This window comes from Lolium rigidum, chromosome 1, assembly GCF_022539505.1.
Source record: "Lolium rigidum isolate FL_2022 chromosome 1, APGP_CSIRO_Lrig_0.1, whole genome shotgun sequence".
Lineage (NCBI taxonomy): Eukaryota > Viridiplantae > Streptophyta > Magnoliopsida > Poales > Poaceae > Lolium > Lolium rigidum.
This window is the reverse complement of record NC_061508.1, coordinates 248,658-263,549: the sequence shown is the minus strand read 5'-3', so window position 1 is coordinate 263,549 and position 14,892 is coordinate 248,658. Positions and strand designations below refer to the sequence as shown.

At 47.1% G+C, this 14,892-nt stretch overlaps 1 long non-coding RNA gene across 2 annotated transcripts; it reads left to right on the top strand.

The window, feature by feature from the left end:
- Positions 1–9,988: 9,988 nt before the first annotated feature.
- LOC124684810 lies at positions 9,989–14,615 on the top strand. 2 transcript variants are annotated; one of them, XR_006997159.1, is made up of 4 exons: positions 9,989–10,238; positions 11,194–12,125; positions 12,506–13,272; positions 14,314–14,615. It is a non-coding gene; the product is annotated as an uncharacterized LOC124684810 (long non-coding RNA). The 2 variants fall into 2 exon arrangements; XR_006997160.1 differs by having other exon boundaries at positions 11,152–12,125.
- The last annotated feature ends 277 nt before the right edge of the window (positions 14,616–14,892 follow it).

Below are 14,892 nucleotides of genomic sequence, written 5' to 3'. Positions count from 1 at the left end.
ACCAACACTTGGGGTTCCACCTATATAATGAGGGGCCAAGGGAGGGGGCCGGCCACCCCAAGACCACAACCCGGCCGCCCCATTGAAGTGGCCGGCCACCACCTCCCAAACCCTAGCCGCCCCCTCTCCTCCATATCTCCCGCGTAGCTTTAGCGAAGCTCCGCCGGAGTTCACCACCGCCACCGACACCACGCCGTCGTGCCGTCGGATTCAAGAGGAGCTACTACTTCCGCTGCCCGCCGGAACGGGGAGGTGGACGTCATCTTCATCAACAACCGAACGTGTGACCGAGTACGGAGGTGCTGCCCGTTCGTGGCACCGGAACCGATCGTGATCAAGATCTTCTACGCGCTTTTGCAAGCGGCAAGTGAACGTCTACCGCAGCAACAAGAGCCTCATCTTGTAGGCTTTGGAATCTCTTCAAGGGTGAGACTCGATACCCCCTCGTTGCTACCGTCTTCTAGATTGCATCTTGGCTTGGATTGCGTGTTCGCGGTAGGAAATTTTTTGTTTTCTATGCAACGTTATCCTACAGATCCCGGATCTTGCGGCGCATCTCTACGGCCGTCGACATCGCCGGTTGTTCGACTACTTCCTCTACAGCCAAGGGTGAGCTGAATTGCCGACTCCCCCTCCGCATTTTTTATGTCACTAGATTTAATTTCTCCGTCAAGTCGTGTAACCTAGGTGTCAATTCCCGTCCGCAAGCGTTACGCGGACAAATATGCATTAGTGGTCAGCATTTTTTGAACCGTAACGCTTGTGGCATTTACGGGACAGTCGCCGGACCCGTAGTTGGGTACGTTTTCCATGTTATGCTCGGGTGCGAGACAGGATTTCGTCAGCGCCTCCCTGTTGTTCTCCGGATGCACATCCTCTCGGCTTTTTGCCGAGACGTGTATCGGGAGAGCAGCGGGGAGGTGCTGCCGAAATTCTGTCTCGCACCCGAGCAGAGTGGAGACGTGCCCAACTACGGGTCCGAGGCTACTAGGAGCCCACCTAGTAGAGATGTAGGTTGATGCACGCATTTTCGCCGGTAGAAAAATAAAAATATGATGCATTCAATTTCATGCTACTATTTGTTGTTTGTCACGCAATAAAGCGAGGATGGCTGATAATGAGTGGATGTACGAGTGGCCGTGTTAGTTCGACTCAAGTTACGAGATGAATGGAAATGGAAGACCGATTTGTTAGTGAAGGAGTTAGCTCGTGGTTCGAAGGGGTCGTTCGTCCCCGTTGCCCTTGCAATGTCTGACGAGGAGGCGTCATCCTAAGGATATTCTAGAGATGACTAAACACCTTTGGTGGAATGGGTATATGCGTGACTACGACCCGCCGGTCGACTTTTCTCGGCACGAACGTGATAGAGGTGAGGTGATGCGGCAGCGGATCGATGGCAATGAGAACGATGGCATCTTAAACTTGCTAGATGATCTTCGGGATGCCGACATGCCGAGTTACCATGGGACGAACAGTCTCAACCGGAGGAACCGCCCGAACCGGAGGGACCGCCACAACCGGAGGAACTTCTAGAGGAGGAACCCGAGCCAACCGCGAGGGCCTTCATTGATATGATGGCCTCGGCTAGGAGGCCTCTATACCCGGTGCAAAAATGTCTCAACTTGATGGCATCACGCGGTTGCTAGCCGACAAGTGCATGTTTGAGAGTACTCGAGCATCCTTTGAAAAGACTCGAACACGATGAGGTAACATGTTGCACGAAGGTCATTGCTTGCCCAAGACCATGTACGAAACGAAGAAAATCTTGAAAGCATTGAAAATGGATTATGTAACATATGATGTCCGTCCAAAACTTTGCCTTTTGTTTTGGAAAGACTATGCGGATGACAAGTACTTGTGCCAAGTGTGGTCACTCTAGGTATCATGAGGTAGATGTAGGCAATGGTCGGAAAGAGCGGACAAAAGTAGCCATAAAGATTCTTTGTTATCTCCCATTCATCAAAAGAATCCAGCGGCTTTACATGTTCGAGGAGACTGCCAAACAGATGACATGGCATAAGACCGGGATAAGATTGGAGGACGAGTTCAAACGGGTACCCATGGTACATCCATCTGATGGTCAATCATGGAAGCACTTCGATGAAAAGCACCCAAATGAGGCAAGTGAGGCTCGGAATGTTAGAATTGCGATAGCACCGATGGATTCAACCCATATGGTATGTCGACTGCCTCGTACGGTACCGCTGGCCCGTGTTTGTTATTCCGCTCAATCTCCCTCCCGGAGTCGTAATGCAAAGGAAGAACATATTCTTGTCGACGATCCTTCCGGGGCACTGAATATCCAGGGAAGAAATTGAGGTGTCTTAATGCAACCACTTGTGGATGATTTGCACCACTCGTGGCATCACGGTACATTGACATACGACCGAGCATCAAAGAGAAACTTCATCATGAAAGTTTGGTTCCACTATTCGATGCATGACCTACCCGGGTACGCCCTATTCAGTGGGCATAGTACAGCTAGTAAGTTTCCATGCCCAGGTGTGCGAGCACGAACTAGAATTCAGGCACCTAAAAGCTGGACACAAATATGTTGCCTTTGACAAACACCGCAAGTTCCTCGGACCAGGGCATCGGTTCGGATCGACAAGAAGAACTTCACGAAAGGCGTAGTTGTGCTTGAACATAAAGAAATACCAAAGTTCGATGGTGCAACCGTTGATGCTGAGCTACGTGCTCTCCAGGCCTAGTAAGGAACCCGGCCACCAATTTGAGGGATATGGTATAACGCACAACTGGACTCACAAAGCAGGCATAACAGAGCTCGAGTATTACAAGGACCTTTAACTTCCCCATAATATCGATATGATGCACACCGAAAAGAATTGCGGGGAGGCATTCCTTAACACCTGCTGCAACATACCAGGCAAGTCAAGGGATAATGTTTCAGCTAGAGTCGATATTGAGGAGATATGTGACAGGGTGGCTCTACACATGCAGCCTCCTGAGGGCAATCGAAAAGGTTGGTTAAAGCCGCATGCCAAGTACTGTCTTGATAGCGCCGACAAGAAGGAGGCATTTAAGTGGCTCAAATATGACGTGATGTTCCCTGATGGTTATTGTTCGAATATGAGTAAGGGAGTCAATCTTGCTACAAGAAAAATAAACGGGCTCAAGAGTCACGACTATCGTATATGGATTGAGCGGCTGATGCCGGTGATGCTTCGAGGGTATCTCCCCGATCATGTCTGGCGAGTGCTTGCGGAGGTGAGCCATTTTTTCCGCACGGTCTGTGCTAAGCAGATATGTACCGAGGTGATTGAGAAGCTGCAGGAGCAAGTGTCGGACATGCTATGCAAGTTAGAGATGATATTCCCCCCAGGCTTCTTCACTCCGATGTTACATCTCATCGTGCATCTCGCCAACGAGGCACTCTTGGGGGGACCGGTGCAGTATCGTTGGCAGTTTTCTATTGAGAGGGAGTTCAAGTATATTCGGTACAAATGTGGAAACAAAAATAAGATTGAAGCATGCATAGCTGAGGCAACTCTCCTCCATGAGATGGCAGACGCCACGACAATGTACTATGCCAATGATGTGCCCACTAAGCATAACCCGGTCGCTCGGTACAATTCCGACGAGCCCAAGCGTGACCCAAAGCTCTTGCTCTTCCAATATCCCGGTGGCAAGGCCAGTGCCTCAAAAGTGGAGAACATTTCACCAGAAGAGAAGGATTGCATAATGCTTTACGTGCTTATGAACATGGAGGAAGTGGTCGATTTCATGAGGTAAAATGATGAACCAATTACTTTGCAACCAGTAACTTGGTTTTGGTCTAATATGTATTTTCTCCTTTCAGCCAATTCCATGATGAAATGTGGTCAGGAAGAAATGGTCCCAGTCCCACGCAGTGGTACACTCTTCTGAAAGAGGGTGCCCCGCCCTTAAATAAAAGCTTCGTGAACTGGTTCCATGAAAAAGTAATTTCTCAAATGTTCCTCTTACTTTGCAATCCGTGACTTGTCTTATTACACGTAACTAATACACAGAATAATCGAACTGAACTTGTAGGGAGCTGATCCCAACGTTGAGATGACAGATGAGTTGAGATGCGTTTCCCAGGGTTTTAACCGTAGAGTCCATACGCATGAGAAGTATGATGTAAATGGGTATCACTTCCATACGGAGTTTCACCAGAAGAGCCGGCCTAATGCAAAAACAATAAATACTGGGGTCTACACCCGCCGAGCCGATGATCTTGATTAAAATGGAAGGTTACAAAAGGTATACGAGTTGACGTTCAACAACGCAAACATAGAACTCAAGCTCTTTGTGTTCAAATGCCACTGGTTTGACCCACACGGTGGAATGAGAAGCACCCCCTCCATTGGTTTAGTTGAAGTTAGGCCTTCAACCACCTACGAGCGGATCCGACGTCTATATTGTGGCTCACCAAACCAAGCAAGTTTATTATTTGTCCTACCCATGTCGGAATGAGGAACTCATGGGCTGGGAAGTCGTGTTCCGGGTATCGCCACATGGTAAGCTACCCATCCCCTCCGAGGACGATTACAACAACATTGACCCGGTAACATATGAGGGAATTTTCTATCAAGAGGAAGAGCAGTTCGGGGACCTTCAAATAGACATAGGTCTTCAGGATCTCCACAACGATGTACAAATGCGTGGTGAGACCGTGGTGGACCTGAAGGACATAGCTATGCTCACCAAGCGCCATGCGAACAAAGACAACATTGTCGAGACTCAACCGGAACCCAATGCAACCATGAATACTCATATGATACTGATATTGATAGTGAGGCTGAGATCCCAATGCCTAGAGATGAGAGTGGTGATGAATGGTGAGGGTCTTTTATGCTTAGTACCTACATTATCATTATGCTTAATACATACATTTGTCATTATGCTTAGTACCTACATTATCATTATGCTTAATACCTACATTTGTCATTATGCTTAGTACCTACATTGTCATTATGCTTAGTGTTTACTCATTTTCAACATGCTTATTAATTATTTTCTCTTTTCTTATGCGGTAATTGCCCAATATGAGCGGACGGAAGGCATCATCGAGCTCCTTGCTTGATCGGATGCATCGACGGAAGCCAGGGCCGGGTGCTTCCAGACGGAGTGGAAGACCCATTGTTCCCACCCGGCGTTACGAAGACGCAGACGGAGGACGGGGAGGACGAGGGGGTGGACGAGCTGGAGGACGAGGGGGGGACGAGCTGGAGGACGAGGGGGAGGACGAGCTGGAGTACGAGGGGCAGGACGATCTGGAGGACGAGGGGGGGATGCACAGCTCCTTCTAGCTGACATTCCCTCGCTGCACGGCTCAGTGGCTTCACAGTCTATGGACGAGGAGGAGGACACTAGGGAGGAGGAGGAGGAGACTAGGGAGGAGGAGGAGACAGAGGAGGAGTCTAGGGACGAGGAGGCTTCGACGGAGATGGCTCCAAAGAAGTTGCGGATTCGTGGGGAAGCGCGAGTTCCCGATGAGAGTAAGGAACCTCGCTACGGAGGATGACAAGTGGCTCCTTGTCCCGGGAAAGATAGAGTAAGTAGTAAGGTGATTTCATTTTCGTTATGACACTTAGCACTTTCTAATGTTTGATAATTGTGCGAAATTTCACATATACGGGGAAGAATGTCCGCGTGCCGGGGAGTCTGATTGGAGCCGCTATTAGGAAGTATTGGCCGGGGATCTACACTCCGGTCCTTGGGGGCGAGTCCAAGCTAGCCTACGAGTTGGGAAGACTTTGAGATGGCGCCTTACCCTCGGCTTTACTTCCGCCGCCGACGCCGTGATCAAGAAGTTTTGGGTACGTAATGCATACTCTTTGGGTTTCGTTCATATGTAGTTGATAACCCCACCGTGATAACTCATGCCTCTCACACTTTCGTTATGCTTGATTGCAGCGCAATTATAGGGTGGCGACCGAGCATAAGGAGAGGGCGGACGTGATCCTCCGTAACATGTGTCGGAAGTTGACATGGCGAGCAGTGGTACAACCCGAGAGGATCACGTGCATCGGCCACTTCTATGTTGAGCGGGCGTAAGGTACACAAAGCTCTGAGATTGTGCGGGGACTCGCCCCGGCTATGACGATAGAGGACTTCATGTCGGTAAGTAATTGTCAATGCGATTCTATGTACTCGCGGCTAACTTGCAATTATATTGTTTGTTCTTCAAATGAGTTTTGATTTTGCGAGGTTGTACCACATTGGGCTGATAATAATAAGAGGGCCGCCTTCATGGAGTTGGTCAAGAATTGGGTCGGCGAAACCCCGATTTCAAGACCGTGAGCGACCGGAACAAGGTCAACCGTGGGCATCGGGGAACACACAGTGCGGGAGCAGACAGCACCGATCGCTATCGGGACCGTCTGGTACATATAAAAATGGAACAAGCTGCATTTTTTTGATTTTCTATGATATGCATAACATTTGTTTTGTGATGCAGGGGAAGAAGCTCGGGAGGGAACTTGGTGAGATGGAAGCATGGACGCATATGAAGCTGGTGACGCCCGGTCCGAACGAGCCTCGGCCCGCGCCTGAGAGGTACTACGGCAAGGCCAAAGAGAGCAAGGAAAAATACTGCGAGGAGTACGCTAAGCTCCATCCAGAGGTGGAGGACCCTATGACCGAGCCGGTCGACGAGGTGGCGATGATGTCGGCGGGGTCCGGCCAGCCGCATGGACGTCCCGCCTCGCCTTGCCGGGGGTTTCAAGCCTCGGAGGAACTTCACGCAGATCAAGGCTACCCTCCCCTCCGGCAGCTACGCTACCTCCTCGCGGACTACATGCCGTTCTCGGGTAGAGGTAGATGTAATTCATCCACATTTTCATCCTCTGTTTTGACTCTTGTTCCTGAATGGCTATGTTGATGAGACGCATTATTTCTGAAATTGTAGACTCAGCTCGAGGAGGCCTATGCAGTAGCTTACGAGGAGTATCTCGAGAAGATTAAGGAGCATGACCTTGTGAAAGATGCCTATGTCCGAGTGGACGAGCAACCAGATGGCGGTAAGTTTCAATCTCTATGGTTGCAAAACATCATAAGTCCCCATGTTTGAATCTGAGCTATCTCTCCCGTTTCTTGCAGAGTTTCACTCGGTTCATGATGACTGGAGTGCGAGAGGAACCACTCTCAGAGCCAGCTCATTCGGGGCCGACGCCAGTGTTCCCGTCCAAGGAGGAGTTCTATTGCACGTACAAGCGTCAGCGTCAGTTGACCCCGGTAAGTTGCTAACTTGGCTAAGTTGCTAACTTGGTGTTACATGGCTAAGTTGCTAACTCCCTCCAACATGTAGGGATTGGGAGAATCCGGAAACGACGCTCCTGATGGTACGCCGATGCACCCCGGTCGCTGTTCTCCCCGGGTGCTTCTGCCGAACCTCGGCATGGTTCTGCTTCCGGTGGCTCTCGTCGTGGTTCTACCTCCCCGAGCACCGTCGAAGTAGTGCGGCCTTGCTTCACCCACTCGGAGCTAGATCAGTACTCGGGTCCGGGTGGTGCACCACCATAGTTTCTACATTGTACTACCACCATCTTTGTAGTGGATCCCGTGTATGTACCATGGTCTTGTATGCTATATTTGTGCTATTTGTGAGATTTGATGCTATATTTGTGAGATTTGGTGCTATACGGTGATATCTTTGTGCTCTATGGTGCTATATATGTTACTGGATATTCAATGTTATAATATGTGCATTTTGTGCGATTTTCTGAGCAAATTGAGCCAAAATGGCAAAAATCTGAAAAAACTGGGCCGGCTGTGCCAACGGTGTCACCGTCGGCACAGGCCCATAGCTGCGCCAAATGGCAAGGTCTGTGCCGACGGTGACACCGTCGGCACAGCCGACCCAGTTCGCGCGTTTTTTTCCAGATCGAACAACGACGTATTTGGCGCCAAATCTGGGAAAAAATAAGAAAAGGTGCTGACGGTGTCACCGTCGGTACAGCGTGGCAGTTAACGGCCGGCGCGTCACGGCGAGATGGGCTGCGCCGACGGTGGTAACGGCCGACGGCCATCGTCCAGCCGTCGGTACACGCGTGTGCCGACGGGGCCATCCTGTGCCGACGGTGAGTGCGCCGCCCCGACGCGTACTATGCCGACGCGCAGACGCCGACGGTCACCGTCGGCAGCGTCTCTGCCGACGGTGGACTAACCTGTGCCGTCGGTGCACGGCGTGCCTCCCGTAGTGCCTTGCGTTACCAGGACGCTCGATCTTAGATTCACATATTTATTTATCTATACCTAATAATAAAGGGAGAAGCGTTTCCTTGGTTTCGTCCGTTTGGTCTGTGCTGCTTGGTTTCGTCCGTTGATCAATTTTGTGCTCGTACGAATCACGTGTGAAAACCTCATGTCTCACACCGTGTTCAGCTCTAATTGGAAACCCGAGTTGCTTCCGATCAGAGTTGCCATATTGTGCACGGTCTGGCCCGGCATTATAATCAGAAGCAAGTACACTACACGTCGGGAAAAGGCTCTGGGACGTGGCTCCGCTCGGGGAAGATGTTGGCTGATTCAGGGGTTGATCTGGAGTTCTCGGAAGCGAGGACATGACTGGGACGTAGTAGTAGTGCAGGCGATTCGACGGCGGCGGCCACCGGACCGAGGCGGGGAACGGGGGAAGAAGACAACGGTGGCATCGATGCCGGTTGCCTCGGTTTGATTCCTTGGGCAAATAGGACGAGGGAGCAAGGCAGAGCGAATAGGCTGATCGGCATGTCTCGAGACAGCTCCAGCGACGGCGCGGCTGAGTGACTCTGGTGGCGGACTTGGGTGCTTGTGTGGATGAGATAGAGAGAAATCACATGAGAAGGGATGAAGAAGTAGGCCATGTAGGGAGGCTTATCATCAGACAGTCTGCTGGCTTGATTTGCTTGTTTGTGCCGATCCTTTTATTAGCTCATCGAGGTGCTCTCTGGTAACACCGCTCCGGATCAAAAAGGAAATCATCGGATCAATCCCGGAGATTGTGGGCGACGAGAGCATGGTGTTGTATCTTCGTGCTTGGATACGTTGTTGCAGGAGGTCTCCCAGGTGTTGTGGTTGCTGTACTGACACTTTGTTTCAGTGTTTTTCTTCATCGGCCAGATTAAGCTCGCGCCTAGACTATGCTGGAGCCGGAATCTGCTTCGGAGGGGCCGAATTCGGCCAGGTATCACCACGTCGTCGCCCACATACTATGGTCGCCCATCATCTCCTTCTTCCTTGTAGCGCGGAGCATGGCCTCTTCTACCATTCGTCGCGCTCAAGCACGAAGACAGTTTTGCTTCCTGCGGCACCACGTCTGTGGTGGCCGGACGAGCTAGAAAAATATTGCAGCGGGAGAGTCTGAATTGAGAGAAAAGGCTTATGATTGATGCCATCATCAAGACGAACAGTCAGTATTGCCTCATGTCACGCAGACATCGCAACGATGGGTCGTGATGATTATTAATCTCTGCTGAGGATGGTAAGTACTATGATAATAAGTCTGTAATACACCAGTGTGCTGCATGTTGTCTGTCCTTAACTCCTTATACGTGAATAGTTACAATTAGATGGAAGAGATGAGGCATGATCAAGATTGGATGTTGTATCTACACTACTTAAAAAGGAGGAACATGTTCCCTATTCTGCCACTACAACCAAACCCCTTCGTCGTCCCACTTCCACGCGCGTTGTCGTGGCCGAATGGGCCAAGCCCAACAAAACCATTTCCAACGCTGCACAACACCCACGACCATGAATCCCTCTCTTCGCGTGCATCTATCTCCTCCCGATTTTCTCCCACTCGCCATGGCCGCCGTCGCAGTATCCCCTCCCCATTATCTCCCTATCGCCATGGTTGCCGTCGCAGTGAAGGCCGGAGGAGGCGAGTTGGCGTTCCACTACGCGGACTGCGGCGGCGCTGCCTTGGTCCCCGAAGACTGGTTTCCGTCTACCCGCGGCGGCCGAGGTCGCCGCGTCGTTGTGGCCCGATCTCCTCCACGGTGACGGCGTCGCAGGGGGCGGATACAGGTCGCGTTGTTGTGGATCGATCTCCTCCACGGCGACGGCGTCGCAAAAGGCGGATACGGGTTTGGCGGCGGCCACGATGATTAGCTCGTGGAGATATTGTGGCGAGCGACCGAGATATCGCAGCTAGCAAAATCCCTACGACCACTTTCCATGGCGGAGGAGGAGCAGGATGGGGCCTGGGCGCACGAGATCCCTCCAACCCAGCTGCCAAGATCCCTCCGAGACCACGCCGACCTAATCCGGTACTCACATCACCCAGATCTGTCCGGATTTACCATGGCTGCTTGTAGGTTTTTGTGTGATGTTTACTGTGTCATTTTTGCACTTCTGCATCAAGGAATTACGGCCGTACCAGTGTCAGGTTTCTGTCATATTTCCAATATATGTTTCCCGTGACTTTATCAGCAGTATCAATATGACATGCTCTAGGAGAAGTATTAGGACTTCAGAAAAATCTTTTTAATTGATCTGATTTTCTCTACGATCCAGATATTTGGTCTTGATTATGTACGTTTCTGTCACCAGAATATTTCAGCTAGCAACAAACCGTAATATATTAAGTTGTGTTTGCAGCCAATTTTGCCTGCCACAGCCTGCAAGTGTGCAATCCTTGCTATGCCTTCATTCTATACGCAATTCACATAACGGCTTGATTTAGGAGAGGCAGGCCTATCAAGTTATTTTATATGTATCTTTTAACCAAAAAATTTAACCAAGCAAACCATATGAATGTTTCTCTTTTTTATCTTAAGAATAAAACCCAATTGTAAGTTGTTCTATAATGTTCTACCATTCCTTTTTGAAATATGATTTTGTATACAGAAATGATATGTCGGCATAATTTTCTTCATAATTTCTATCAGATATGTAGCTATCTTGTTAGCTTTTCTTAAATCAAATTTGCTTTGTGATAATATTAAAGAGTGAAATTTGGTGTTTATTATTGCAACAAGTACTGAAACCGGATTTGCGTCAAAGATGTAGCTGATCCTCTTATCGCTGGTGAATGTTTGTATCCTTTTCATGAAAGTTGTAGCGGATCTTATTATCGTTGATGAATGACCAAAACTGTCATCATCTGAAGAATTGTTTAACAAATCAATGAATGGTTAAAAATAAACTCCTTAAAAAATTCTTATGTTTTACTATTTACAGAGACTACATGGTGCTACTTTAACTTAGAATACAACTTGACAGTATTCAGAACATGGCGGTGGGATGATGCTGGCAGGAGGAAAAGAAGGATGCAATTTCTGAAGGTTTATATTTACTATTTTGAGGATGACAGGTATGGAATTTCGCAATGGTACTATGTGTCCTATACTTATAGTTAAGTAGCGATGGTGGCGCAAGGGCGACATGGTTCTATCGACGCGGCAGCGGGGGCCGAGGAGACACAGTGCATCCCGCACGTTTGCTTGTTGGCTGGTCTCCTAAATACCTGCACACTACATCTACACTAAGTCACTGATGGTTCTTGTTTAAAATCGTGGTCTTGAATTCTTGATATGATTACATGTAAGCTGGGGGTAAGTAGGCAATTATTTCATGTTTAATCTTGTCACTTGGTCGGTCCATGGAAAATGAAAACTCCTATAAGAAATTAGTAATATATTGTGCAGTAAAACTTCTCGGGCGCCTTTAAGCATGATTTAAGTGTCTACAAGATTTAGCTTAACCAACAATATTTGACAATGCTTTGAGAGATATTTACGTGATGATAGAAATAACAACTTTTGTAACAAATAGTTAAATATGATTTGGAATTCCTTATTGAAAATTTAGTATTTTATTTACTGAATTTTGTTTCAGTTCATGTTTATCCTTTTCTAAAAAAGTTGTTTGCATCAGATTACTTTTTGTTTTTCGCCATCAGACTAATTGAGTCAGAAAATATAATGCGGAGATGGGAGGAGAAGAAAGCAAAGGAAATTGGTATGTGCTGTCTACCTTTAATGGCTAGCGAAGCAAGGTGATTGATTCACAAAACCCATTCCATATTTACCCGCTTAAATATACTCTTGTATATCACCTGATTAACAAAAAAAAATCTCCGTCCAATGGATTCCAGAATGCTAGGCACCGCACGCTGCAGCCAAGGATCATGATACTTACCTGACAAGTACTATGTAGTAATACACTGGAATTGTATGGAACTATCTTTTGTCTTTAACCACTAAAGCATATATACAAATATACATTGGGATGTCGTGATTTCAAAATTTGAAATAAAAATGTCTATTATGAAGACCATAAAGATAAAAAAAAACTTTTAATTAGATAATCGTGTGCTATAGTTGGAGAGTAAGTTTGCTAGAATCAGTGTTCTCTACTTCAAGGAGGGAAAGAAAGGGGTTCAGTGATGACTGCCTTGCCGTGTGCCTTGTGTGGTCTGTGTCTGAAATCATAGAAGAAAAAAATAAAATCACCCATATTTTAGTTGTGCAGCTAAATATTCAGTTTTTCATTTTACACTGATGGATTCATTAGCATGCATCGACTATTGCAGAATTTCCAAGATAGAGGCTATGATGCCATGCAATGCATCTAACGAACCTCACTGATGGATTCATTAGCATGCATCGACTATTGCAGAATTCCCAAGCCAGAGGCTATGATACCATGAAATTTGGCTAAAGAAGCAGGTGCAAGATGTTTGGGAAGGCTGGTGGCCGGAAGGGGGAGCTACCACAGCAGCCGTGGGCACTGGCTTCACAGATGTGACAAATCGAAGGAGCTCATTGTGTTTCACCGTAGGCTGGACAGAGTGGAAGCCTTAACTCCTACCTGCGTGCTCGCTCTCCGTCACCGGCACATCGTGGAGGCCGCACCCCTGCCGGAGGGCTCGCTCCGAGCAACCGCCCCATTGCCCCACCCCACCCTGGTGGGGCTTCACTGTCGTCAAGTGGAGATACATCCATCCGAGCTCATACTCGACATTGGCAGTAACCCTACTCTCAAATTGCGTAATTAATTGATATTTTTCTTCTCTGTTGTGATGCAAATCAAATCCTTTCTCATCACTCCAGTTCTCTATAGAGTTATTACTGCAATATTTTTTCTGAGGATTTTGTATGTACGATTCAGGTTCAGCTAAACCCCCATGCCACACGTGAACGCCAAGGCAGCTGTGGCACCGCCAAGGAAGTGAAAGGGTGGATCCAGCGCTGGAGACGATGGTGTTGCTCGCATGTCTGGACCAGGCCCTGAAGCGCTGGAGACGATGGTGTTGCTTTCACGGACGTGCAACTAAGCTTTGACCGCCGCCTCTTCAAGGTCTGTACTGCGCCCTTTTCGCTATCCTTTTCTAAAAAGTTTTATTGCTTTTGGGTAAGTTGAACTCCCAATGGTATTGATAAGATGGAAATCTTGATGTGTTTCTTTTGTACCGCTCTGGGTGTTTAAATCTGAATGCTTCTTTTACTCAAGCCGCCGAAGATAGGAGCTACTTATGTTGGCCACCTATTGAGTGTCAGCTTGTGCTACGATGATCACTCGTGTCCTTAACCTGTTGAAATAAATGACTGGTGTTTCTCTTGTTTCTTTGGTGCTATTGTTATCCCAAGTTCAAAGATGCCCATGGTCAGAATTTATGTGCCATTAGCTTTTCATTTCACACAGATATAGAGTTCCGTGCCTGTTTAAAATTTAGTTTCACTTGACTTATGATTTAGGGATAGTGTAAACTTTGTGAAACGAATTTGAAGAAAAGAATGTCTATGTCTATATTTTAGTTCTTCTCTCAATTGAACAACTAGGACATCCAAGAGATCAATAGGTAATTTTCTCACGGAAGAAGAAAAGGAAAATCAATAGATCAAGTAGCATTGCCTCCTTTTTTACCATGTTTAGTCAGTTTTTGTTTTCACATGCTTCTTTAAAGGATCATGATGTAATTTTAAACCTATGTTTTGTGCTCTGACTATTTAATTTAAGTCTACATGGTGTTCAATGGTTGTAACTATTGTTCACTTTAAAGATATAAAGTTTTATCTCTTAATCTATCATTGAGGTAAGATGATGTGAAGAATTTCCACGAATTCATGTTGTTGTTTGCATAGTGAACTGATTTTGCAGATAGGTAGATAGGTAAAGATCTCATTAGTAATTAGGCATGAACACATTTGTATTACTTCCATCTGACGAGCTGGCTACATCGACCAATGCTCTTGCAACTTGCGATTATCGTGTTTTTTGTTTGGAAGTAATGAAGTAGGACTGACTGAACTGGGAGGCTGGCTTTAAATTAGTGGTTCAGTGCCGCGAGTATGTGCATTTTTTCATCTTGTCACATGTTTCCCTCCTTTTTAATTGTAGGTGTAACAGGAAACTGATGCATAGAGTTTGGTAGAAGATTAGAAAAAGCCGATGTACATGACCAAGACACTTCTTGATTGAAGAATATAGCTTGCAAAGATTACGACTAAGCTTCTAGCTAGGAGGTGACAATTAGTAAAATTATTGGATCATCTTTTATGATGGTGTACTGTGCTTAGATATATGTGTGTAGTACTGAAGTGGGAAGAGTCAAGTGAAACGAAGATTGCTTGTAATGCATGAACAGTTGCGAGTGTACCAGTTAGATCAACTTTATACTATACATTGGTCTTCTTAGTTGAGTACTATGGAATGCTTGGAATTGTGTAGAGAAAATATTACATAATATCTGTATTAAACAATAATGAAATATGTATTAATAGATAATATAGGAAGGCCGCTGAATTCAGACCTAAAATTCAAAGACTATTTTTTCTTTCAATAGGAACAACATCCATAGGGAGTTAAACATTCAGAGTTAGGTCTTAGCTAACAATATTCAACGACAACATTCAGCTAACAATATTCAACGACAACATTCAGACAGATGGCTATGTTGTGAGCTCTGAGACAAAGACG